Raw genomic sequence first — 27,409 nt, 5'->3', positions numbered from 1 at the left:
CTCATGCATATATCTTGTGGAGAGTAAAACTTCTTTATTGGTCGAGAACTTATAACTCTTTTGAACTCAAACACTTGGAACACGAAATCATATGACTTTGGTGTAAAAATTGATGATCAACTCTTACTTGTAGAGAAAACTACTTCCTTATTTTGAAAATACTCAAAAGCAGTTCATTCACTTTAGAAAATATTTCATCTTAATATTTTAGGAAAGTATTCTATCTCAATGGAAAATACTTTAGTTTAGTGATGTTTTCTTTGCTGACATAAATAATTAGAGCAACATGAAGTCTAATATCTTGTTCTCCTAAAGAATAAACCTCACATTGGGGAGAGGCATAATAATCTTGACATGGAGTATAACCTCAACTCAGTGATCACTTATCTCGGCCTCGGGCTCAATCATCTCGACCTTTGGCCCAAAATCTCAAACCTATAGTGGTAGGTAATTTTGGGGTAAGAAACCATGGTAACTTATCCAACTCGGTGGTAAATACTAATCGCTTTAGATTAACTTGCTCATATCATGGAAATCCACTTTCAAAAATAATCTAATTGTTCAATAAGAATACAACTGTAAAATCTATAATATCATTTAGTGAAGTGGATTTCAAAACTCTATGACCATTAGGTCAAAACATTTCTTAATAATCTCAAAATATTGAAATCATGGGTGCTTATACCACAATAGTTCATAAAATTGAAAATCTCCAGTAGGGCTTAGTGACCCATAATTCAATCTCAAGTTAAAACTCATCATAATGTATAGTAGATAGCATAAAGATCCATAATTCATGTAGAAATCTGGAAGTTACATCAATTTACCTCAATATTTCAACATACTCATATACTTAAATTATGATGTGCCTTAGTACTGCTTTCCCCCCCAATCAGATGTGCCTTGACCTTGGGGAAATCAAATTCCAACTTAATTTGTAGAATCTATGGTGAGTTCTTTGATTTCTTGGAGAAAGAATTTAGATTTAATCATGAAGGAGAAACCCTAGCTCTCTTGTCTTTTGGATGATGAATGAAGCCATTTAATTCACTTGGAATATATCTGGTTGATAAAAGAGTGGAAAAGACCAAAAATCCATTTTAAAAGTAAGTAAAAAATATTGAACACGAGCTGCCACGGTCAAAGTGATGGCCTGTCGCTAGTCTGATGATCCGTCGGATCGTCCATCGCATGTCGGTTAGAAAAAGAACAGAATTCCTTATTGTGATGGTGGAAGAAATAGTCTATCATAGTCTTGATGGTACGTCAGATCATCTATCATACATTGGCAAGGATTAGATCACACTACCTCAGTGGCGACTGTCTCAGTGATGGTCCATCGTAGCCTTGACGGTCTGTCGTCCTGGCCATCACACTTGGGCTAGGAATGGGAGTTACTTCTTTAGTTACAATGGTTCTTACGGTTGTCCATCGCAAACTCGACGCTCCGTCAGATCGTCCGTCACACCTGGACGGTTTCGATAACTCTCAGCAAAATAGCCATAACTTCTCACTCCGATACTAGATTTGGACGAAATTGGTATCGTTGGATTGATAATTCAATTATATACACTATAAAAAGTCATTTTCAGGAAAATTCAACAAGATTATAAAACTAATAACTTGGGAAGTCTCTTCTAAATCATTTAAGGCTGGAATTAAAGTTTACTTGACACGTTGAAGGCTCAAACTACAAGGGATGTTTGCTGGGTCATACACTAAAATTGATATTTTAGGATAAAAATATGGCTTAGTTTATAACTAGTCATAAAATTTGATACCTTAGCCTAGTTAAGGTACAATTTGCCATAGAAAGAATTTTCTGGATTAGGAGTGGGTTCTCTGGCCCACTTTAGGCTAGAACTATCAATAGCTCCCTATAGACTTATTAGGCGTGTTATAGCTTTTAAATGGATATTTTAGAGTTTGATGATACCATATACATGATACTTATGCTCGAATGGTACTTGTAAATTGATACTACTTTAAGTTCATGTCCAGTGATTTACGATCTTAAGACTAGTTTGATTCATGCATTATACATGAAATAAGTTTCTATTCATGAACAACATATAGTGTTGACGATGTTATGAGTTCTTATTCAATTATGGCCTGAGAGGTTATTTAAGATATATTTATACGATGGAATTGTTCAAAACCATTATTTTTGAGAGGTAGTTATTTAGTATATTTTGTTGCTTCTTCTCTTGATTGCACCCTTCTGGTTATGAGGGCCCACATTGGGTTATTTACTTTTCCACACATACTACCTTATGGAGGCTAGTTTTGTGGTGATAGTTAGGTGTTCTTTTATTTTATTATAATTTTGGATTATTTATTTATTTACTTATAGTTTTCGAAGAATCATTCCATGTTTTTTCTTTTACTTGATTTAGCGTATTTATCCAGTATCATTTTTATTATTATTTTATTATTTATCTTAGTTGGTTGATGATTCCTACTGAGTACCCGTGGCTTTGGTACTCATACTACACTTCTGTACCTTTATGGTATAGATTCGAGTACTAGTTGTTATCGCTGACGCTATACTCTATTAACTAGTGTTAGGAAATAGGGCGAGCTCTCAGAGCCAAAGTTGTTTCTCCTTCTTCTAAATTTGCTTTGTTTTTCTATTTTTAGACTGATGTATACTTGATTATTACAATACTCATTTTCTTTTGCTAGTGTCTCTTGTATCGATAATAATAGGCCATAGGATGTTATCTTTATCTTATTTGCCTTTAATACTACTATGATTCCCCATTTTATTACCTGTAAGATTTTACTTACATATTTCAAGAATTTATGCTATCTTCCACTAACATTAGCCCATTACTTTTATCTCTAGGCTATGGTTTGCCTTACCTACTGGTGGGATAAAGTAGGCTCCATGATGACTTATAAGTCAGGTTGTGAAAAATATTTTGTTCATTTTCTTAAAGGAAATGCATTTGACTGGTATATCAACCAAAATATAAGTCAATTGATAATTGGATAAAATTGTGAAGGAATTTCTCAATCAATTCTACAACCCTTGATAAATTATGAGCTGGATAGAGTTGACTAACACTATATAAAATAAGGAATATACTATGATGGATTATATCAATCATTCGAACTAATTAAGTTTAGACAGCAAATACCAACTTTCTAAAATATATACTGTGGAAATGTCCATTCAAGTAATGCAATGAGGCATTCTATACATTTACTTTAAGGAATCAATCTGTGAATATTTGAAGAACATGCTACATGAACACATGACATGGAGTTAAGTATTATAAGTCATGTAAAGACATCTCTTTTTCTAATCTTACAAATGAAAAGGAGATAAATAAAAGTACTGCCTGAATGATCCATACTAAGTAATCGTTAGTGGTAACAACAATTTCATCAAAGGTCACTATAAATCAAAAGGTAAATAAAACACCTTTGTTTTGACCCTTAGAAAATTATTGAACATTGAGCCTTTGGATATCATACGACTTATGGGTACTAGTTGTATAATGTTGTATGGGTCAGGGTGCCTCCTATCATATGTAAATTAGTGTGTTTTGGTTGTTTTTTGTCCAAGTTACGAATGTACATCTTACCCATCGTATGTTAGGCTAGGCGGTGTACATGTTTAGGTCGTATAATGCCCTAAACTTAGCCAAGTTCATTCTGTCTAAGGTATAGGTTAAAGGTTGCTTCTCATATGCTAGGATACAAATTAAACCTTGGTTGGTCAGTATGGAGGTCTATGATAATAGTAGGGTATGAGAAATGGGTATCACCCATACCCTAGGGTATGTTTTAGTGGGATTGGTCATACCTTACTACAACCAGGTTTTCAACTTTTAAGCAGAGGGTATTTCGGATATTTCCCACCCTAAAACCCTTAAGTCCCAATGCCTTCATACTTGTTGTGGCCCCCCATAACCCACTATTGAAATATAAAACACTCTCTAAACTCTCTCTTGAATATTCAGTCTAGGGTTCTTCAAAGGTGTTCATCTTGAAGCTTAAGAGTCAAGTTTCTTTCATGAATCTTCGTAAATATTACAAGTGACTCTTCTCTCATTTTTAGTTCATCAATATAATGTGTTTTAAAGTTTTATTATGATTATTAAATGGTGGTTTTTAAAATTAAAAATAAGGGTTTTGTTGCATATGGTTGGGTATTGTTTACTCTTGGTTTAATTGGTGCTTATAGATGTATTTTGTGATAGTTTGCACATGTGGGTACTGTGTAATTCCATTTTAATAAATGGGTCATTAGTAAACCTAAAATTTATGGTTTTCACCTTTATTTTGTTCTTGAAAATAGCATACCCTCGAAGAGTGTATGAAAATGTCAAATAGATTAAAATAGTCACATAATGAAAGTATATTGAACTAAGGCTTGGTATAATTAATATGAATGGCTTATAAATGGTTTTCTGAAGCCCTTGTTGGCCATGTAATGGTTTAAATGGTTACCTTGGTGGTTTAATTATTGAAATGGATTTGAGTTCCTAAATACTAACTTGATTTATGTCATTATTAGAAATGGGTTCGAGTCCCTAAATTATGAATTGAACAAGTGTCTTTGTTAGACGATTGGTTCAAGTCCTAAAGTCAAATAAATGAATGGTTGATTGACAATGGTAATGGAATATGGTATACTTGTAAGTAGTGTTGGTATGATGATACAAACAAATTACCTTTGGTTAAATAATATGCTTAATAGATGTCTATGTGAAATGATGTTTTTAATTAAGCTCAACAATGGGATTTATATCTGGGCCGTGAAAGTAGAGTCCCAAGGACCAACATTAGAAAACATACTAGATGGTGCGGGTGTATTATGACTAGGTGGTTCGAGCCCTCCAAATGAACATATGAAAGGGAGGTTTGAGTTTCCTTTACTACATGCATTTGTTCTTAAGTCACCTTGATTATGCCAGGAGGTACGAGTCCCACATATAGGCACATATAAATTAGGATTTCTCTGGTTCATGTTTTTACAAACACTAGGGCCTATCCATCTAGTGGAGAGTTGGGACTATATAGCCTGAGGGTGCCTTGTTCTATGAATATCATACTACACAGCCCAAGTTACTACTTTCAAAGTTCATGCAAATTTTTCCCCTGTCCCGACATGGCATAAATATATATGTGTATGTTTTTAATGCATTAGAATATACATTTATTGATTGGTTTTTAACTATTTGCACTATTTTATCCTTATGCTTGTGTTACATGTGATGTGTGAGCCCATGCTAACACATTTACAACTTTTAACTCTATATAATTTCAAATCTTGAGCACTTTAGTCATTTTTTATTAGTTTACTTTGATTTTGCAGTATAAGTAGAGAATAAGGGGAACCATAAATAAAGGAAGCAAAAAGCATGAAACCGGAAGCTAATAAAAAACAAAGTATGGTTGATGACATCCATCATACGTCATCAGCCTGGTGACAGGCTGTCAAGGATGCCGTCAACCTCAAATAGAAGATGGAAGTTGTAAGAAGTTTTGTGAAGACATTCATGACACGCCGTCAAGATGATGATAATGCGTCACCATCATTATCAACCTTAGGCAGCAGAAGCTAACCTTGCAGAGAAGCTGACGACCTCATTGATAATCCATCAAACTCCTGATAGTCCGTCACAAGCACCATCATATATTCCAAACAAAATCTGAACTTTAATTTTATTTCCTTATTTAGGGTTAACTATTTAAAGCCTCATTTGATCATTAAGGATTGGACATATCGTACAAGATACAATGTATGATATTTCTCTCTCTCTCTCTCTTAAAAACAAATATTTGGGAGTTTTGTCTTGTGATTCAATTCAATGTATACTTTTGATTTTCTTCATCATTGTAAGTTAATTCTTTCAGTTATAATTTCAATTTGCATACTTAGTTCTTGCATCATTAGTGGCAAAACACCTTTAACCTCAATTATGGGATCTAGGGTTAGATCATTATAAGGTGTTCAATGCTCAAGATTTAAGAGGTGTTAGGATTTCTTGGTAATACTGAGATTATAATTTAAGTTTGCTGGTTACAGTAGGCATACCAAGTTTGATTTTTTTGATAAAGAAATCATAAATAGTAGGAAGTGAATTATTAACATGGACTCGAAAAGACTTTATTTAATAATTAGCGCCGTACCAAGGTTGATTAACCTAAGGTAAATTTTTGACGGTGAGTAGTGATTCACTAAGTCCGAGAGGATTAGGAAATTAGACGCTTGAATTGGTCGAGAGACATTCGAGCATATCATCGATAAAGATAGCCTGTCATCCTAACCACCATGAGAATCTTGAGTCACCTTTATCATTTATCATGTACTGTAATACTTAGTGAACATAATTCTGGTTATTTCACAAACTCTTGATTGACAATCACTGAAATTAATGTGAGCAAAAATTATTTGTTAATCTTGAAAACCCTTATTTTATCTTTTCATATCGTTTGTTTGAATTTAACTTATAGCTTTAGTTTCAAACTAGTTTAATCGCCACTCACATTGTTCCCTGAGGGATTTGACCCCAAACTATTTGGGTTTTATATTGACAATGATCGCTTACACCCATTCAAAAGTGTAATTTGAGCATTATCAAAAATGACGCCATTGTCGGGGAACAATTTGGTGTATTGAGTTGGTTTGAAATTTTAGCCTACTAGCTTGAATTCAAACTTGTAAATATTTTTTTCTTGTATTTCTTTTATTAGGTAGATTTTTATTTTAGTTTACTTATTACTATGGCATCATTGAATGAACATGAGATTGGTGGTTTGAAATAATATCTTGATGATCCATGTCCATATTCTTATAGACTTGACTTTTGGAAATATTGTAGGTATGCTCTCTGGAGTGAGATGTGTGCACCATCTCCATCCTACCGGGAGTATGATTGTTCTTTATGTGGTAGTCGAGATTGACATTAGAGTGATTGCCCAAATTCCCTCTCCCTCTATTGCGCTAACCCAAATTCTAGTTCTTCTTATGAGTTTGATAGGTCTTGTAGTCAATAAAAGAATGAACGAAGCACCGATAAGAGTGGCATTGATGTTATGTTTCAATGAATGTTGAATCTCTAGAAAGAAACATATGATATCATATGTGATAATCGTCAATACATGAAGCCGATCATTTATGAGGAGACGGATATAGAGTTTAATTATTCAAAGCATTCTTCTATATTATGTTTAGATGATATCTTGTATGTGGAATCATTTAACATAATGAAAGAGTGTGAAGATGAGGAGCAAGAATCCTATACTGATGATGAGCTTGATGTTGATCTTCTATTAGAGATTTCCCAAGTAATCGAACCATTCATGAATGAATATGCAAAAGATGAGGAAATAGTACTAGAATTGAAGAAGAAATCAAGAACAATCCTTGTGAAGACTCTAGTCCATTTCGGGGTAAAGATAATAATATAGATGCTACTCTAGAATTGATAGTCAGTCCTCATTCGAACCATTTTTCAGCATTGTGCTTGGTGGATGTGATAAAAGTCGAACCACCCAAGCAAATAAGGAATTTTGAAAATGAGGAGGAAAATTCTTTCATTTTGGAGTTTATCTTTCAAAAATGGTATACTACAATCCTAGTCTTGAAGGCTAGGAAGCTTAAATATTAATATCCATTTGGTGCCTTTTTAAGATCCTCATCATTGCCTAATGAGACCACACAAAAGTTTGATGCAAAATTAGGTAAGCGGTTCAAGTCTTCGAAGTGGCGTGATAGAGCATTCCTTACCATGCCCTCATATTGGCCCAATGGACCTAAAAGATGTAAAGATCAAAAGATGGGCCGGCAATTTAAATCATCAAAGAGGAGGGATAAAGGATAACTGGATGTTGTCGTGCTTCGATACTAAATTAGGCGTTTCTTGGGAGGCAACCCAAGGTATTTTTTTGTTTGTATTCATATTATATTATTGACATTAGATCTTCGCACCCATGGTACCACAGGTATATTTCTAACTCTTTTGTTTTGGTTTAATGTATTGGGGACATTGCATGATTTTAAGTAGTGAGTGTTAGGGCTACTTGTGGGTGTTGATGTCCTCCTGGAGTTTTTGTTGTCGTGCCTCTTTTCCCCGGAGTCTTGTTCGTAGTAGAGCCACATATTTAGGCGTATTGCACTTATTTTGTGATGTGTTGTAGTTTACTAGGAGGAATACAAGTAACTAAGACAGTTAACTTATTTTTATGATTTTATAGCACCTCTCCATTGGTCTGATATGTTACTATATGAATTGTATCCATTTGTGACCACGGTGTATCTTTTAGTGGCATTAGTCTGGCAACTGAATAACCTTTGTTTAACAAGTGCATGAACTGGATAAGTAGTAATATGTGAGATACTTGTGTGCCTTGTGCGTGTGAGGTCTTACTCAGTTCCCATTGTTTGTTGAATCTAGAACTTACCCTGTTAGTCTTGCAATGGTTACAGGATAGGAGTTTGGAAAGGATCATAGGCCATTTTTTTAATTTTAACCCACTTTAGCAAAAATAATCTTCCCTATGAGCATAATATCTCTTGATCCCTATTTTGAGCCTAATAAGCCTATTTCCTTCTACGATATCTCTCACCTTCCTATTTACATCATAATGAACTTGTTTTGGCCCTGGTCCTCGGACACTTTGCACCTTGACTTAGGCAAAACGCCTAAGTTGAGGGTCGCTATAATAGTGGTGTGTGATAAAAAATGAGTATGAAGAGAGGAAGAATAAAAGAAAAGAATAAAAAGTTAGGTGCAGTGAAAAAGGAATAAGAAATGAGAAAGTTGGGTAATAGATGATAAAAAGTTAATGTGATAATTTAAAAGACCGCATCCATCTTGAGTATATGTAATCAATAAAAGAGAGGAAGAAAAGAAGGTTGGTAGTTGAAACCCCAAGAGTTTAGTATAGTATCAAGGAGGCATAGTCACTCTGAAATATCCATGAATAACATACCAGCCCCTACCCTGCGTTACATGCTTATGAAAATCCCTATAGTGATCCTAACTGACCTATCTTACTACTTGGGTACTGACTATAAGGGAAAGCCTATGGCATTTGATGCGCAATGTTGGAACTTCATTCTGAGAGTGAGTTTAGTATTTATACCTTTGTTTATGTATGTAAATTCTGACATGAGTGAAAAAGGGATTTCATTGTTGTGAGGGTACATTAGGTATGTTTCTAATCACTTCCTTATTCAAATAGTGTGATTTATGTATGTGTTGGGTTATTAATGCTACAATTCTTGCCATATCTTGATCCTCGTGAGTTGCGTAGGTGTTTTCAATAATAGACACAGTTAATCTTAATTTGACTTACCTTGGAGATGGTGCATGTATTCTGAACTGATATGAGTAGTTAGCTACAAACATGTACTTTGTATACTCTTGGTTATGTTTTGGTTGCTTGAGGACAATCAATTGTTTTAGTTGAGGGTGTTGATATGTGAGCCCATGCTAACACATTTACAGCTTTTAACTATAAATAATTACAAAGTCTTGAGTAACTTTAGTCATTTTTGATTAGTTTACTTTGATTTTGCAGTATAAGTAGAGAAGAAGGGGAACAATAAATAAAGGAAGAAAAAACCAAGAAATTGGAAGCAAATAAAGAACAAAGTATGGCTGATGACATCCATGACATGTCGTCAGCCTGGAAGTTTCCAGAAGTTTTGTGACGACATTCATGACACTTATTCAAGATAATGATAAGGCATCCCCATCATTGTCAAACTTAGGAAGCAGAAGCTAAAATTACAGAGAAGCTGATGACGTCCGTGATAGGCCGTCAAACTCCTGATAAGCCATCACGAGCGTCGTCATCTATTCTGAAGAAAATCTTATCTTTAATTTTATTTCCTTATATAGGGTTAGTTATTTAAAGCCTTGTTTTATTTTTTTTCATTCGATCATTAAGGATTGGTCATATGATACAAGATACAATATACGGTATTTCTCTCTCTCTCTCTCAAATACCAATATTTTGAAGCTTTGTCTTGTGATTCAATTCAAAGTATACTTTTGATTTTCTTCATCATTGTAAGTTAATCCTTTAAGTTATGAATTCAATTTGCATACTTATTTCTTGCATCATGAGTGGCTAAACACCTTTAACTTAGATTATAGGATCTAGGGTTAGGTCATGATATTGTATTAAATGCTCAAGATTTAAAAGGTATTGGGATTGTTTGGTAGTTCAGAGATTATAATTAAAGTCTGTTGATTGCAATCAGTTGGCGTACCTACTTTGATTTTCTTGAGAACGAAATCATAAAGATTCGGAAGTCAATTATCAACAGGAACTCGGAAAGACTTCATTTAATAATCAGTGCTGTAACAAGGTTGATTAACCTGAGGTAAAATCTAGATAGTGAGTAGTGATTCTCTAAGTCCAAGAGGATTAGGAATTTATACGCTTGAATAGGTCGAGAAACATTCGAGCATATCATCGATAAAGATAATTTTTCATCCTAACTACTGTGAGAATCTTGAGTCACCTTTAGCATCTGTCATGTATCGTAATCCCTAGTGAACATGATTCTGGTTATTTCATAAATTCTTGATTGACAAACACTTAAATTAAAGTGGCCAAAAATTATTTGATAATCTCCAAAATCCACATTTTATCTTTTGATATAGTTTGTTTTAATTTAACTTGTAGCTTTAGTTTCAAACTAGTTTAATCACCACTCACATTATTCCCTGTGGGATTTGACCCAAACCTAGTTGGGTTATATATTGACAATGATTGCTTACACAAATTTAAGAGTGTAATTTGAGCATTATCAACATGTTAGCACTTCAACTATTAGCCATCTTCGATACTGTATCCCCATGTGATGTAGGTGTTGGTTATACTGCACCTCCTACTCAGTGATCGAACTTTAGGAACAACTTGTGTTTACATGAAGTGGTGATCTTCTATACTTTGGAAGGCTCATTTTTTATTTTAGTTTCTAATGTTTTCATTGTTTAGTCTTTGACATTGTTTTTGGTTATGGTCGAATGTCCCGATTGGATGTTATTTTGATTTTAGATAGAGATATTGTGAAACTACTATGGGTTGGAATGGGTTATATCGATAGTGGCGTCAACCTTGGCATTAGTATTTGTATGGGGGCTGATATCGTATGAATTTATTTTAATTATGATTGTCATATTTTATTATGGTTCGGATACAGACTTAGTTATTATTTCAGTTTTAGTTATGGTTGTTTGTTGGAATTGGATGGTTAGACTTTCAGGTTGGCTATGGTCATGGACCTATCCCAAATTATTTGAGTTGACAATTACTCTATCATTTTATATGTTCAGAATTTATCTAATTAAGAGTATATAATTGGAGGTTGGATTGGGTATCAGGGGTAGTCTTCCATCCTTGCTGTACTTAGGATGCCCATTACAACAAGGCTCTAGTTTGGGTTAGGTCAAGTTGGTATTTGAGACTTAGGATCATAGTCAACATGGAGTCCACAAATCTGTGCTGAATAGAGTCTCTATAAAAGGTGTGTAGTGTGCCACACTCATAAGGGAGAGGCTAGTTGTAATACCCCACACTTTTCATGGCTCAATTTATCTCCTATTGTGTCAAGATTTAGCTTTAAAAATTAATAACCTTTGATTTATATAGAATTTTCCAGTTGTAGACCCTCCAGTGTATAAAAGATTGAATTGGCTTTTCAATGATACCAATTTTGCCTCAATCCAATACGCGGTTGAGATGTTATGGCATTTTTAGTAAAATAGTATTGCATTTGGACAAGCACCGCGTAGCGGTGAAGGATAATTTCAAAATTGTCAAATTCCGGTGGAGCACCGTGATAACATCGTATTGCGGTGAAATTCCAATTCCCATTCATTCTTTTTCTAGTGAGGCGATACAATTTCAGCGTGTCACGGAAATGGCCATAATGGGACTCGTCTCTTTCCCAGTAGCCCAACGCAATAGTTCTGCATTGTATTGATGGACAAAACCAAGATCGTCCCTTTTCCAGTGAGCCATCACGATAGTGGCGCATCGTGGTGAGTGGCCAAATCGGGATATCTAGTTTTCTGAGCTAAATTTTAAAAAGGTAGTTTGGTTGTTTCCCAAGCCCCTAACAATGTAAAACACAAGATTAAGCTCATTCTAAGCATTCTCTACCTATTTTTCATCAATTCTCTCTCAAGAAAACCCTAGAACCTCAAAACTTAACCTCTAAGAAATCAAATCTCCTCCATTCTCTTTCCAAGATAGCATAAAATTAAGGATTCCCTATTTAAGAACTTCAAGAATTCATCTTCAAAAGAACAAATAGGAATCCATAATAAAGTGTTCTCATCAATTTCATCAATTAGGGTATGTAGGGTTTATGAACAAGGATATTCTTTCATCCTTGAGCCTAAAACTAGTTTTTAATTACAATTTTACATTATTTTGTATGAATAAACTTGAGTTTGAAATTAGGGTTCATACCCATTGTTGTTATTTGCAAGATTATGAGATTTCGAGGGATTTAGAAGTTGAATTCAATGTCTATCTTCGTATTTTCATATGTATCACAGTAAATTCTAGATTTTGCATTGAATTATCAATATTTACATTGTCAAGCATGAAATTATGATGTTTTAACATGTATTTGATGCATGGGTCACTAAGCCCTAATTGAGTATTACTATTTCAAGACTTATTGTGCTACAAGTACCCTATGATTAGATTATTTTCAGATTTGTGATTAAGATTTGATCTTTTGATCTCAGCTTAGATATGAAATCCACTTTACAGTATCAGATTATAGTTAAACTTAGCAATTATATAGTTGGTTTTTTTAATAAACCAATATACTAGATTTTTAAAGTGGATTTCTAAAAGAATTAGCATAAAGATTAAATGAAGTAGTATTTAGCACCGAGTTGGGTATGTTCTCATGCCCCAGAACTATGAGCCAACGTAGCTTCAGATTATCAGATTATTTTCATTTCTATATGGATGACAGATTTAGACGTGATCACTTAGATTAGTTTATACTCCTTGGGAAGTGTAGGACACCTCTCCCCAACGTGAGGTTTTCCCATTAGGGAACTAGACGTTGGACTCCATGATAGCTCACATAGTTTATGTTAGTCAATAGAACCTTCCTACTAGTAAAAGTAAATAAAAAACTTTTGAGTAAATCTCCCAATGGACTACTAACTACTAATTTCAGAATAGAATAATACTACAAAAGATCTTTTAGAAACTAAGTTTAAAGGCTCACATCTTTACTCATATATAGCTTTATAGAAAGACATTAGCCACAGACCTCAGCTTTTAGATTTCAGATATAAAAGTGAGTCCTTTCTACACTTAGACTACATGATTTATAGACAGAACACTAGTACAACTTTTAGAACTAAATGTTATGACTCACTAGATTTATAAAGTATGATTTACTACTCAGGAATATTGTTCTCAGTTTTGTAGATATTCTAGCTTATATGAGTCATTTACATTTGCCATGCATTATTTTATAAAATATGATGATGTTGAGATAATATTTTACTTATGTATTCACCCCATATACTTTGTACATTCTAAAAGTAATAATCCACATATACGTCTTTGTGCTACATTGTCTCATAATGCAGGTTTAGGTGCTTAGTTTCAGCCGCGTTAGTGATTTTAAGCATCTCCATCTATAGATCGACAGTTGGTGAGTCTTAATAGTTCAAGGACTTAATCTTTCAATATTTCAACTTAATATTATAGATGATTCAGGTAGGTTGAGTCAGCTAGGGAATTATCCCAGTGATTCTCTAGTTATTAGTAGTAGAGACTTATCAAACTACTAGTTATGATTCATATTATTCAGTATTGATTGTTCAGACTATCAGATTGATTATTTTCAAGATATTATATTAAGATATTCTCAGTTATCCCAGACAGTTTTCCAAATTCTAGTTTTGATATTATATCTATATTTTCTCTATTATGAGATTTAGACATAGTAGAAGGAAGACAAGTTTACCTTAAGGCTACTCTTAGTCTTGAGAACTGTGTGACATCTCGAGACCAAGTTTTGGGGTGTTACACTAATGGGTATTTAGGAATGTTTAACTTTCCTATTGTCTTATTTCAATCTATAGATTCTAAGGTCTTAGATTCTTCTGGTTTCCATTTTATTATTTTTTAGATCATGCTTCGATGAACTGAAACTCACAAAATATCCTCTGTCCTAACTTAGGACAATGTTGATGTAACACGCTCAACTCATAGGATCCATACTTGGTGTAGGGGTCCAGTTCTTAATTGTCTTTGAGTTCCATTGATTCTCTTTACTCCTCCTTAAGCTAATTTGATGACAGCTGAGTTTCGTCAATTGATTTATATGATTTCTTAGTTGGTAGCTTCTCAGTCTGAGCATTATGCATCTACTACTCCGTATTCTAAGGACACAAGGGTTGGCCAGTTCATGAGGTTTTATACTCTTTCTTTTTTGGGTATTAAGGTGGAGAAGGATCCTCCGGGTGTTCTAGAAGAGATGCAAAAAAATTCGAGGGTGATGCATGACATAAATATGCAAGGGGTGGAGTTTACTGCCTACCAGCTGAAAGATGTAGTGTACAAATGGTACAAAGAATGGGATTAGGCAAGGGTGACATTGATGAGTCATATTTCTGGGAAAATTCCTCTAATGCATTTTCAGACCGCTTCTTTCCTCAGAAGTTAAGGGAAGCAAAAGTGGAAGAGTTTATTAATCTGAAACAAAGTAGGATATTAGCTAAGAAGTATGCCTTAAAATTCACCAGTTGTCTTCGTATGCTCTGTAGTTTGTGTCTAATATGAGGACACATATGAGGACGTTTTCTTCAGGGCTGTCTCATTATTTAATCCTTAAAAGTAAGGCTTCCTTACTAGTCAAGGATAAGGATATCTCTTGGTTGGTTGTATATATTCAGCAAGTAGAGAGACTTAAAAAAAAGCAATCTGTGTTTAGTGAGAGGTAGGGGAAGAAGTTTAGTCCTTCTAAAGATAGAGGTGGAGATAGTGGTAAGTGGCCATAGAAAAAGTGGGAGAGTTTTTGTTCTTTTTCCACAACAAGTGCTCCTTATCCGAAGACTTCATATGATCGTCGGTCTTAGAATGATGTTGGGTCCTAGGCACAGGGTGCCAATCTCAGGCTAGTAGGGCTATGTTAGCTCTATCCCACCCTTCTGGTAGATTTTATGGTGGTTGCACCGTGGGTTTTGTGAGAAAGGAAAGAACCTATGTTTTTATTGTGGTCAGATTGGTCACATGTAGTGTGACTGTCATGCTAGAATGGCATTAGGGGTTAACAAGGTTCCATTTTCTCTTTATCATCTCCTGCACAAAAGGGTACTGCTACTGTATATTTTTCTACTTCTGGTTTCGGAACTGGACGAAATTTGTTATATGCTCTTGCATCTATCAAGGATTTTGAGGCATCTCCTGATATTGTTAGAAGTATTTTGAAACTTTTCTCCTATGATGTCTACTGTTTACTTGATATAGGGTCCAATCTTTCTTATGTGACCACATTTACGGTTTTGCATTTTGTTTTTTGTCATGAATTTATTTCTAATCCTTTTCTGTATCTACCTAGTTGGTGAATCTATGACTGCTAAAATATTCTATAGGGTGTGTGTGGTATCTTTTAGTGGTAGAGAAACTTTTATGGATTTGATAGAGTTAGATATGGTTGACTTTGATGCCATATTCGGACCCGTAAGGTCATTTTCAAATTCCCTAATGAGCCGATCCTTGTATGGAAGAGGGTTCTTTAGTGGTGGCTAAGGAGAGGTTCATCACATATCTTAGAGCCGGAAAGTTAATCTCCAAAGGGTGTTTGGGTCATTTCGTTCGGGTTAAATATTCTAACTCGTAAGGTCTTTCTCTACAATCCGTTTCTGTGGTTAATCAGTTTCTGAAGGTTTTCCCTAATGATCTTCTTGGTGTACCTCCCGATAGAGAAATTGATTTTGGGATTCATGTTATTCCAAACACTCATCAAATTTCTATCCCACCTTATAGAATGGATCTGAATGAGTTGAAGGAGCTTAAGGAGATCTTTGATAAAGTCTTTATCCATCCTAGTATGTTTCCTAAGGTTGCTCCTGTGTTATTTGTGCATCAGAACAATGGTTTCCTTTGGATTTACATTGACTTTCGTCAATTTTAATAAGGTGACCATAAAGAATAACTATCCTCTTCCTAAGATCAACAACTTTTTTAATTAGCATCAAGCTGCGAAGTGTTTTTCCAAAATTTATATTAGGTCGGGTTATCATAAGCTTAATATTAGGGAAGTGGATATCCCTAAGACTGCCTTTAGGACCTGCTATGGTCACTATGAGTTCCTATATATGTATTTTGGGTTTACCAATGCTCCGACAACATTTATGGATTTGTTGACACTGGTTTTCCACCAGTTTCTTGATTTATTTGTCATTATCTTCATTGATGACATCATGGTCTATTCTATTAGTGAGGAGGACCATGTCGATCACCTGCGTGTGGTGTTGCAGACCTTGAAGGATTATTCTTTGTTTGCCAAATTCTCTAAATATGAGTTTTGCTTGAAGGCTATAACTTTTCTTGGTAATGTTATCTCTAGAGAAGGTATCATGGTGGACATACAAAATGTTGCGGTGGTTAAAAAGTGGCCTAGACCTACGACAATCGATATTCGAAGCTTCTAGGGTTTAGCCAATTACTATAGGATATTTGTGGAAATTTTTCGATGATAGCTGCTGACACGACCCGAAATTGGGCCATGTCATATGGGTACCTCAAGCCCACATGAACCGGAGGTCCCCCAGATAACCCAACCAAATCATCATATAAATCACAAGGGTCGGTGGGTCCCGACCATATAATAAGATAGCGGAAAGCAAACTACAAGTTATAACTTAAACATGTCTAAACACTTCATTAAAATATCAAACTAACCAATATAACTAAGTCCACAGTTATCCACAATAACTCTATACAAACCAATCTTTAGAAATGTATATGTTGGGACAAGCCCATCGACAATAGTAAAACCAAGTCAAAATAAGACTGTCTAAAGATAGGAGACCAAGAAATATTGTATTCATAAGAAAGGAAACTCATCACTCAAAAGACAATGCACGAACCCATTCGATCACCTAATCATTGCACAAGAAAAGAAGATGATGCTCCGGCCCCTATGTAACGTAGGGACATGGAATCCGAATATGGCTAGCGGTTGGAAAGATAGCATGTAACTCAAGGATTATGAGAAAATAGAATTATCAATAAACAACAAATCAATATATCATATTCAACCATATTCATGACCTTATTTATACATGTAGGTATATTACAAGCCAAAGTAGTTAACAAGTGATAACAACATTCTCAAAGCACTCAATCATGAAACATAGGGTGGAGGAATCTGACCTTCCACACTTACATTCAAACGACTCTTATTAGGTATGGCATTTCAACCACATTCACATATTACTTAGATGAAGGACTTTAATCATGTATACACTCATCAAGCAAGATAATCTAACCACGTACACATCCATTTAAGCAACAGACTCTAACTACACATACACCCTCATTTAGTCAAGGGACTCTAACCATATGCCCACACATTAGGCAAGGGACTCTAACCTCCTGTCGTATTAGACAGGGGACTCGAACCCAAGCCATTTCATTTGGCGAGGCACTTCAACCTCAAAAGATCTCATTGTGCAAGGTCCTTTAATCGCAAACAATTTCATTATGCAAGTTATTGTAACCTTAAGACCTTTTATTAGGAAAGGGACTTTAACCTCAAGGCATTACCAGTATAATTAGTCAACATTGGGGCTCCAAACCTTTGTCTATTCATCATCATCTATTCAATTCACACTTAAGTACTTTAACCCATTTAGATAATTCAACACTATACATGACCATATGGTCCTTATGTGAGCCTTCGTTGCTCAACCATTTCAATAGGTCAATTGCTTAATTCATTTCATCCTACAATTTAATTTATGGTCAATAAGACCCTCATAAACTATTCATATTTTATTAGCAATCTTATACCACATTCTTAACACACTTTATTTCAACACACATTTCAAGTTCATTTTCATGTTTTGGGACTTCAACCCTTTACTAGTCATTAACCCAACAAGGTTATCAATTACACAATACATGACTCACAATACCTTTACAATGTCATTTATCAACCATTCATATTTATAGGGCCATTTTCCTAATTCAAAACATCACCAACATGGGACTAGACAATTCACTTAGACATTTTCACGAGCACCTTGTGTACATGTCTTTACCAAGGTCGTTTTCATAGCTTAAATAAAAATATTAGTTTTACTCAAGACCCACACGTTAAACTACATATAAAAAGCACCCACAAGTACAAATCATCACTATTATCATGTATAACCAAAAGTCAAAGCAAGAACAAACATTACTCATCATTTGACAACAAAACCATTTTCATTTGATTTCAAAATCTGCATGTACACTAATAATCCAAGTGTGAAATACATGATTTTTGAGTTAATGAACAAAGGAGAGAGTTACATGCCTTAGTCAACTTGATTTACCAAGAATCTGGACTTCACATTGCCTCTTGAAGAACACCCTTGGAACCTTAGACTCCAATTTTTCAAAGATGAGTTTGAGAGAGTATTTTGGATGTTTGATCCACTAAAAATTTGTTTAAGGAGGACATATACACTTATATAGTGAGCGGACTGAGGGCTTTGGGTGAAAGAAGTGACAACAAGAGACTTAGTTAAAAACTGGAAAATAAGTTCGTCCTTGGGTACGATCCACTTAAGCAATCGTACCCTAGGGTATGAGTGGTACCCTAACTAGGACCCTTGGCTTATCCTAGGTCATCAAAATTTGTTAGGATATGACTACCCATTATTGAGTTGTATCCAAAGGATATCAATTATTCCCTAAACGGTATCCATAAGATGTACCAACAATAGTTCACTCCAAGCTAAGACTTCACTTTAAAGGAATGGTCTTGGTATGAGTCGTACCCTAAGGTACGATTTGTAGAAGGCACAGTCATACCTAGGACATTGAGTGATCCTCATCACACTAGCCAGGGTAGGAGAGGGGAGGGAGAGGAGGATATAACTTGTATCCAAGGGGTATGACTCATGCCCCTAGTCATACCAAGCTCATAGACTCCAAATGAGGAAATTTTTCAATGGTTCAAAGTTTAGGTTTTTCAATTCTCCCCCTCTTGGATCATTCATTCACTAATAATGGGTAAGGAAAGCATAAACTCAAGTTAACACATCAAACCGACCTTTAAAAAAGTTAGAACAAAGAATTCAACAAGGATATAAGACACATTGTTATCATCATCGACACACTATTCATTTCATTGGATTTGGACACAAGCCCACTACCTATCAGAACACTTACTCATTTCACAACTTAGGGACTTTAACCCATCGACTTATCCAAGATATTTGCTCAATTCAAGGAACAGGGACTAGAAACCATCATCTATGAAGTACATGAATTAACTCAAAGTACTAGGGATATAAACCCATTAAAACAAGGACATACGTAATTTTTAAGTTATTAGGTACTTTAACCCATGGTCTAATGAAATCTAAATCAATTAAAAGCTTGGAGATTTTAACTCGTTATCTAAACAAGGCATAACTCACTTCAAAACACTGGGGACTTCAACCTAATATCTATAAGACATAAATCATTGTAAGAAGATTAAAACATACCGTCATCATGTGTTCCCAGAATGGGAAACAAATATGGATCTTGGACTTCATGTCATCTTCTGCCTCTTAAGTAGCTTCATCAGACTTTTTCTTTCTCTACAGAACCTTCATCGAAACCACTTTTTTCATTTGCAAGAAGTAAACTTGCTGATCAAACATCCTCATCAGGATCTCTTCATAGGAGAAAGAGTCTGAGATGCCAACATCCCCCATGGGAACTACCAATGAAAGAATCAATCACACATTTCAGCAACATAGAGGCATGGAAAACTGGGTGAACGGATTTCATGGTAGAAGGTAACTCCAACTCATAGGCAACATTGCCAACCCTCTTCACAATTAATTAGGGACCAACATAATGGGGACTAAGATTTTCTTTTCTACTAAACCGTGCCACCCCCTTCTTGGGAGACAATTTTAAGAACACCCAATCACTCACACTAAACTCTAAGTCTCTATGCTTCACATCCATATAGGACTTTTGGTGACATTGACCTATTTTTAATCTATCATGTATCACCTTCACTTTCTCTAGGTCTTGGTGAACTAAATCGTGGACAAGTAACTTACCCTATCCACTTCGTTCCACCTAATAAGAGATCGACAACTCCTACAAAACAATGCCTATAAAGGGCCATGACAATGCTAGAGTGCTAACTATTATAATAGGCTAACACAATGAAAGAAAAGTGGTCATCCTAACTATCCCCATAATTAATTACAAAAGGCCACAACATATCCTCCAATGTATGGATAGTCCTTGCTGCTTGCCATCTGATTGGGGTGGAAAACAGTACTAAGGAACACATATCCTACCTTGGTATCTGAAGATACCATCACCACCAATCACAATGTCTGCAACTTTGTGTTAACCCATATTACTCTTGATCTTCATCAAGTCGGGGTCCAATAATTGCTTTTTCTTTATCTCAACAACAAAATATGACTGAGATACCGAATGCAGAAATACATTACAATCCTTGGAGTCCGCAAGTTGAACTTAAAGACTAGACAAATAGTGAATGTCGTTCACCAATTCTCGCTTGTCCTCATCCACATGGGACAAACTTCTCATGGATAATCTACTAAGTGCATTGATGACTATATTTGCTTTACCGGGGTAGTAATAAAGACTAATATCATAGTCATCCAAAAACTCAAGCCTCCTCCATTGACGGAGATTCAACTCTTTTTGAGTAACCATAGATTGAAGACACTTTTGATCGAAAAAGATTTTAACAAGAACCCATAAATATAATGTCGCCAAATCTTTACTGCAAAAACAACGGCTACCAACTCTAAGTCGTGGGTAGGGTAGTTCTTTTTGTGAACTTTCAATTTTATTAAAATATAGGACACCACCCTACCATGATGCATCAAAACACAATTGAGAAAAATACAAGAAGCATGACAATACACCACAAAACCAGCATTACCTTCAGACAAAGTCAACACCAAAGCCAAGGCCAACTTATCTTTCAACTTATCAAAACTAGCCTCATACGCATCCAACCATAATAACATGACCTTATTTTGGTTCAAATTTTTCAATGGAACAACGATTATCAAGAAACTCTCTACAAATCTTCTATAGTAACTGACTAGACCCAACAAGCTCCAAATATAAATTAGAGTCATAGGCGTAGGCCACTTCTTAATAGCCGTAACCTCTTTGGGATCTACCATGATTCCTTCCCTAGAGAAAACATGACCAAGAAAAGCTACGTCTTTTAACCAAAACTCATACTGGGAAAACATAACATACAAATGATGATCCTTTAAAGTTTGTAATACGACATAAAGGTGATCTCCATGATCCACCTCACTCTTAGAATAGGCTAAGATATCATCAATGAAGAGAATGATAAATATGTCCAAGAATGGACGAAAGACATTATTTATTAAATCCATGAATGTCACAGGGGCATTGGTCAACTAAAAAGACACAACGAGAAACTCATAGTGACCATAACGGGTCCTAACAGCAGTCTTATGGATATTCACATCCCTAATCATAACCTGATGATAACCCAATGTAAGATCAAATTAGAGAAGCACCTCTCACACAGAAGTAGATCAAACAAATCATCTATCCTAGAAAGAGGATATTTATTCTTCATGGTCACTTTGTTAAACTAAAGATAATCAATGCATATACAAGGAGAACTATCCTTCTTGCTTACAAATAACATGGGAGAACCCCAAGGAAACACACTAGGATGGATAAAACCTTTATCTAAGAGGTCCTTCAACTGATCTTTAAGCTTATTTAGCTTCGCTAGAGCCATTCTATACGAAGAAATAGAACAAGTGTCTGAAACAAGATCAATCCCAAAATAAATTTTCCTATCAGGAGGAATAAACACTATGCAAAACTCATTAACCACGAGAACAGATTCTAGAGATGGTTCTTTTGAGTTAGAATCTTTAACTCAGACCAGATGATACGAACAACCCTTTGAAAAGCTTTTGGGCTATAAGATAAGAAATTAACCTTCCGTTACAAACTAAAGAACCACCTTCCCATGCAATGACCAGCATATTAGGGAATAACAACATCACCTTATAAGTCTGATAATCTATGGAAGCATATCAAGAGTGCAACTAGTACAACCCTAGAATGACATCAAAATTGGCTATGTCCAACTTTATCAAGTCTACAAGAATATCTCTACCACAAACAGATACCACACCCCCTACAGACTCTCTTAACAACCACAGAGTCTCCTACCAACTAGAAAGAGAAAAAGGAATCGACAGACTCTTGGGACCACAATCAAGATGCACAATTACATACGTGATCACATAAGAAAGTGTAGAACCTGGATCAAGTAAACAAATATATATCACGAGAGAAAAGACTCAACATAATCTTGATAACCTCAGGAGATGCCTTAGAATCTTGGCATGTAGAAAGAGCAGAGAATTAGTTTCAGCCAGCACCGATGCTAGAAATAGATGTAGAAATGGAAGAAAACATAGCACCCTTTGGTGTGAGAGAAAAAGAAGAAGCAATAGAAGCCATGTTGGCCAAAAAAGCTGCTACATAGGGGTACTCACCTTTTATGTGCCCGATCTGACCACAAATATAACATCTTTTCCTCCTCTTCCCATACTAACCATCATAACTCTAACCTAAAAATTTGCAAGGAGGGTGGGGTGAAGCCAATTAGGCACCATTACTATGAAACTATGCACCCTTTGCTCGAAACTCCTAACTAATATTTGATCGATGATGACCTAACAATTTTGAGTAAGGAGAGCAAACACTAGTCGAGGATAACGAACTTGAACTCCTTCACTTCTTCCATAACCACTAGCCCCCATCCCTTAAACTTGGCTTGAAAGACCTAAACTTTTTTCCTTGCATTTAACTAAACTCAACTTGCTTATTTTTATCTGTTTCCATTTATTTTATTCACACGATCAACCTAGAGATATCCATTTAATCAATCAACAATACTGCTTTTCTCTTAAGAAATAACTCACATGATAATCTCAAAACTAACATACACATCCTAGCCCTCATGCTAGAAACCATCTCGGGAGAATTCCTTGACAATTGATGGAATTTCAAGTCATACTCTTGAACGGACATCCTGCTATGCTTTAAGTTCAGAAACACTTCCTCCTTAGCTTCCCTCAGATCTTGATGAAAGAAGCGGTCTAAGTAACTTTTGAGAATTCCTCCTATATTCAATATAAATATTTACACCTCTAGAAAAGTCCTACCCCCCATACCCTTGGTATGCTATATCTTTCAATTTGTAGGAAGTAAACTCAACGACTTCAATCTTCAAAGCATGCATTATTCACAAAATCTTCTCCATTTCATCTATAAAGCCTTAAGGATCTCCATCAACCTCCACACCTATAAACATAGCATGGCTCAACCTCATAAATTAGTACATTCTTGTAGCCTCAGAAAATGGTAGCTGAAGCACAACATTTTGATTGAGAGGCTACTAATAGAGTCAAGAGGTTGATAGAGCAATGAAACTAAACATTTGTACAATTTCTTAAAGGTGATGGAATAAGAGGGTCAGTCTCATAGTCGGGGTTAGTAGGGATAGGTTGAAACCCATGAATATGGTCAGATACAGCAACCCTAGCCTAGGTTTGAATTTTAGAAGTTGGACGAGCATCATCTATAGGTCCCTCAGTCAAGGTAGAAGTGTTTTCCTAAACCACAGATATCCTTACAGGCATGATCTAAAATATATCAAATAGAAATCAGTGGAATCCAAGCCCTTAGATTATATAGCTTGAGATTGAAACACAAAAAAGGGAAATAATTGCTAAAATGTCTCGTAGTCCCTTTCTTATAAGTGTGAAATACTTCACACCCATAAAGAGATACCCTACTTGATATGAAATTTTGAAAATCCAACTGACCATAAACCTAGGCTTTGATAATAACTTGATACAGCCCAAAACTAGGGAATGTCGTATCGGGACCTTAAGCCCATTTAAACTAGAGGTCACCTCGATTACCCAATCTAATTATCATATCAATACAAGTGTTGAGTGGGCCCAAACTATATAATAAGGTAGCAGAAAACAATCAAAAAGTCATAACTTAAATATTTCTAAACACTTCATTAGAATCATCAAATTAACCAATGTACCAAAGTCCACAATCGTTCATAATATGTCAATACAAGTTGATGTTTATAAATGTATTTGTTGGGATAAGCCTTGATAATAGCTATACCAAGTCAAAATAAGACTAAATCTAAAGATTAGAGACCAAGAATGAATGTCTTTCAAAGTAAGGAAGCTCACCACACCAAAATCAATGAACAAACCGCTTAGATCACCCAATTACTATACAAAAAGAGAAGATAACGATCTGTCCCTTATGATGCATGGAGAGATAGCATAGGTGATGGTTGGTGGTTAGAGTAGTAGCATGTAACTCAAGTATAAGGATAAAATAGTATCATCAATGAACAACAACTCAATATATCTTATTCAACCATATTTATGACCTTATCCATATAGCTATGTATATCACAAGCCAAGAAAGTAAAAAAGTGATAACAATATCCTCAAAGCACTCAATCATGAGACGTAACCTATTTGAGCTCAGAGGGGACAAAACTATAACCTTAATTTGAAGCGTCCTTTGTATATTGATAAAGGAATGAACACTGAGTAGCGTATGTCAACTATATTGATCTCTTAGTGAGTAAAGGTATCAAGCCTTGTTTTACAAGTGAACCTTCAAATCCAATTGTGGCATTGTAGTTCTAGGACTTAGGAACTTCTTTTAAAGGCTTAGCCTAACTGAATGGTAATCCTTCATCCCTGCATCATCTTCGTGCAAAGTACTACTCCATATTAAATTAAACTAATAAATTGTCAAGCTCAACTATAATGATATTTGACACTGAATGATAGAAACTTTATCAAAAATCATCTTATCATATATAAAACAAAAGGACTGTGGATTCTATTATCAATACATGAGAAACTAAGTCATTGGGTGTTCAAAATCCCCATCTTTGATAAATGTAACTATTTGTGACAATTTATATAGTTTTGATAGGATATGAGTTCATAAAGCACAGGTCCAAAATCATGAATTTATACATATATACTAAAGGTTGCTAAGTTATGTATATGTCAAAGTACTATATTTAATGGGAAACATGTTATCATGGCCTAATCATAATATGGAATTTAAACAAAAGGGTATTCCTACTTTTCAGTGAAACCCTATACACTAAATAATTACTTAATTGAAGGATTTGAGTTCACTTAGGAACACAATAGGTGAAAGGATACCTATTGATTAAATCCACTATATCTGGAATTGAAAAAATTGGAATAGAAGATTGATGAACCCTAGTTTCTTGATATAGGGAAAAAGAAACTACTTGTTTTCTCTATTTTTTCTAAATTTCAATTTAATTTTGAGAGAATGAGGGATTCGGGGTATTTTATCTTAATATCTACCCCTAGAATAGGAAAAAATGACTTAGTTTAAGTTATTAAAAGATGGTAAAAGACTAAAGCACCTCTTATAAAACTTTATAATTGAAAACATATTATCATTATGATCGAACCATCCTCCGATGTTTTTTTCTACCAATGTTCAATGGTGATATTAGTTGTTACTGGAAGGGTATTTATGGATTTCAAGACTTAATCATATGATCCAAAGATGTCTTGGTGGATCCTACAATGGTCATTCCTTGGTTTGTCATTAGATCCTTATTTCTCGAGCTAACTAGTGACCATAGTAACTACAACGATTGTTGGTTCTTCGAATAGTTATTGGTCCCTTTCAATGCCATGAAGGTACTTTGTCAATAATTGGTACTTTTGTGGCAATTTTCTTTAGACAAAAAACTAGGATGGTCATCCCTTCAACCAAAGATCGTTTGAAGGGTCGTCGTATGTCACTATTAGACAACACTTTACTAAAAACGGCCATAACTCCTTGCTTAGAAATTGGATGAGTTTGAATGAAGAAAAAAGACATTTCATTTGGTAGGTCTTGATCTTCCAAATATTTTATAATATCATAGTTATAAACATGTGAGGTTTACTCTAGAAAGATTCTATTGAAGAATTTGATCAGTAAGGAAGCATTGAACTTAAATATGGCTGGGAGTTATTTATGAGCTAAAGCACTTATCATACCACCAAATCACTGAGTGTGGTTCAATTTATACTAGAATAATAGTTCTAATCTTAGCTTTGATTTAGGGTGTTAAAATATCTTCCCCTTGGTATCATTCATCCCCTAATAAAAACTAACTAATCTAAGAGGATTGAAAGAGAGCTATAATTCTAACACTGAGTTCTAAGAGCTAAATACTGACATGATAACTAAATACATAGATGAAAAATGGACTCATGAATGTATGATATGGCATGAGAGTTATGGGGTGATATGAGACTAAGATTAGTAATAGGTAGGAAACTATTTCCTTAAGTTAGAACTCAATTAGACTATTAAAAGTGAGGATACTTGGTCAACATATCTACTTCTGCTTCATAAGCATCTTCTCAATTAGCCAATCTATCTAAAAAATTTCTCTATAGTGGCTTCATTAGTTCTCAACCTGTGAATTCAATATTCAAAGTCACAGTTGGGATCTCTTCATAAGAGAGACTATATATCACTACCACCTCTCCAAATATACAACTATGCTTGGATCACTATTGTGTTTCATCATCAAAGACACATAAAAGACTGGATGCAAGATACTAAGTCTATAAGCAATTGTAATTTATATGCCACACTGCCAATTAAATTCAAGATCTTAGAAGGACCCAATAGCATGGACTGAGTTTCCCATTATTTTCAAACCTTTTCAACCCTTTCATGGGTGAAACTTTTAAGTAAACCAAACTAAAAATTGCAAACACAAGTTCCCTTCTTCTTAGATCAGCAAAAATCTTTTGGCAACTCTGAGTAATTTTTAACCTTTAACTATTCAGCTAAACTTTTGTCATAGCCTCATGGATTGAATCAGGCCCTATCAAGGTAGCTTCACCAATCCAAAGCAAGTAATAAGATATCTACACATTCTTCCATAAAGTGATTCTAATGGGGCCATTTGAATACGAGAGTTATAACTACTAATATAGACATAATCCATCTAAGGGAAGTGATCACATCTAAACCATCCTTAAAATTTATCACGTAACCCCTTAATATATCTTCT

This window comes from Capsicum annuum, chromosome 7, assembly GCF_002878395.1.
Source record: "Capsicum annuum cultivar UCD-10X-F1 chromosome 7, UCD10Xv1.1, whole genome shotgun sequence".
Classification (NCBI taxonomy): domain Eukaryota; kingdom Viridiplantae; phylum Streptophyta; class Magnoliopsida; order Solanales; family Solanaceae; genus Capsicum; species Capsicum annuum.
Note: the sequence above shows the minus strand (reverse complement) of the source record.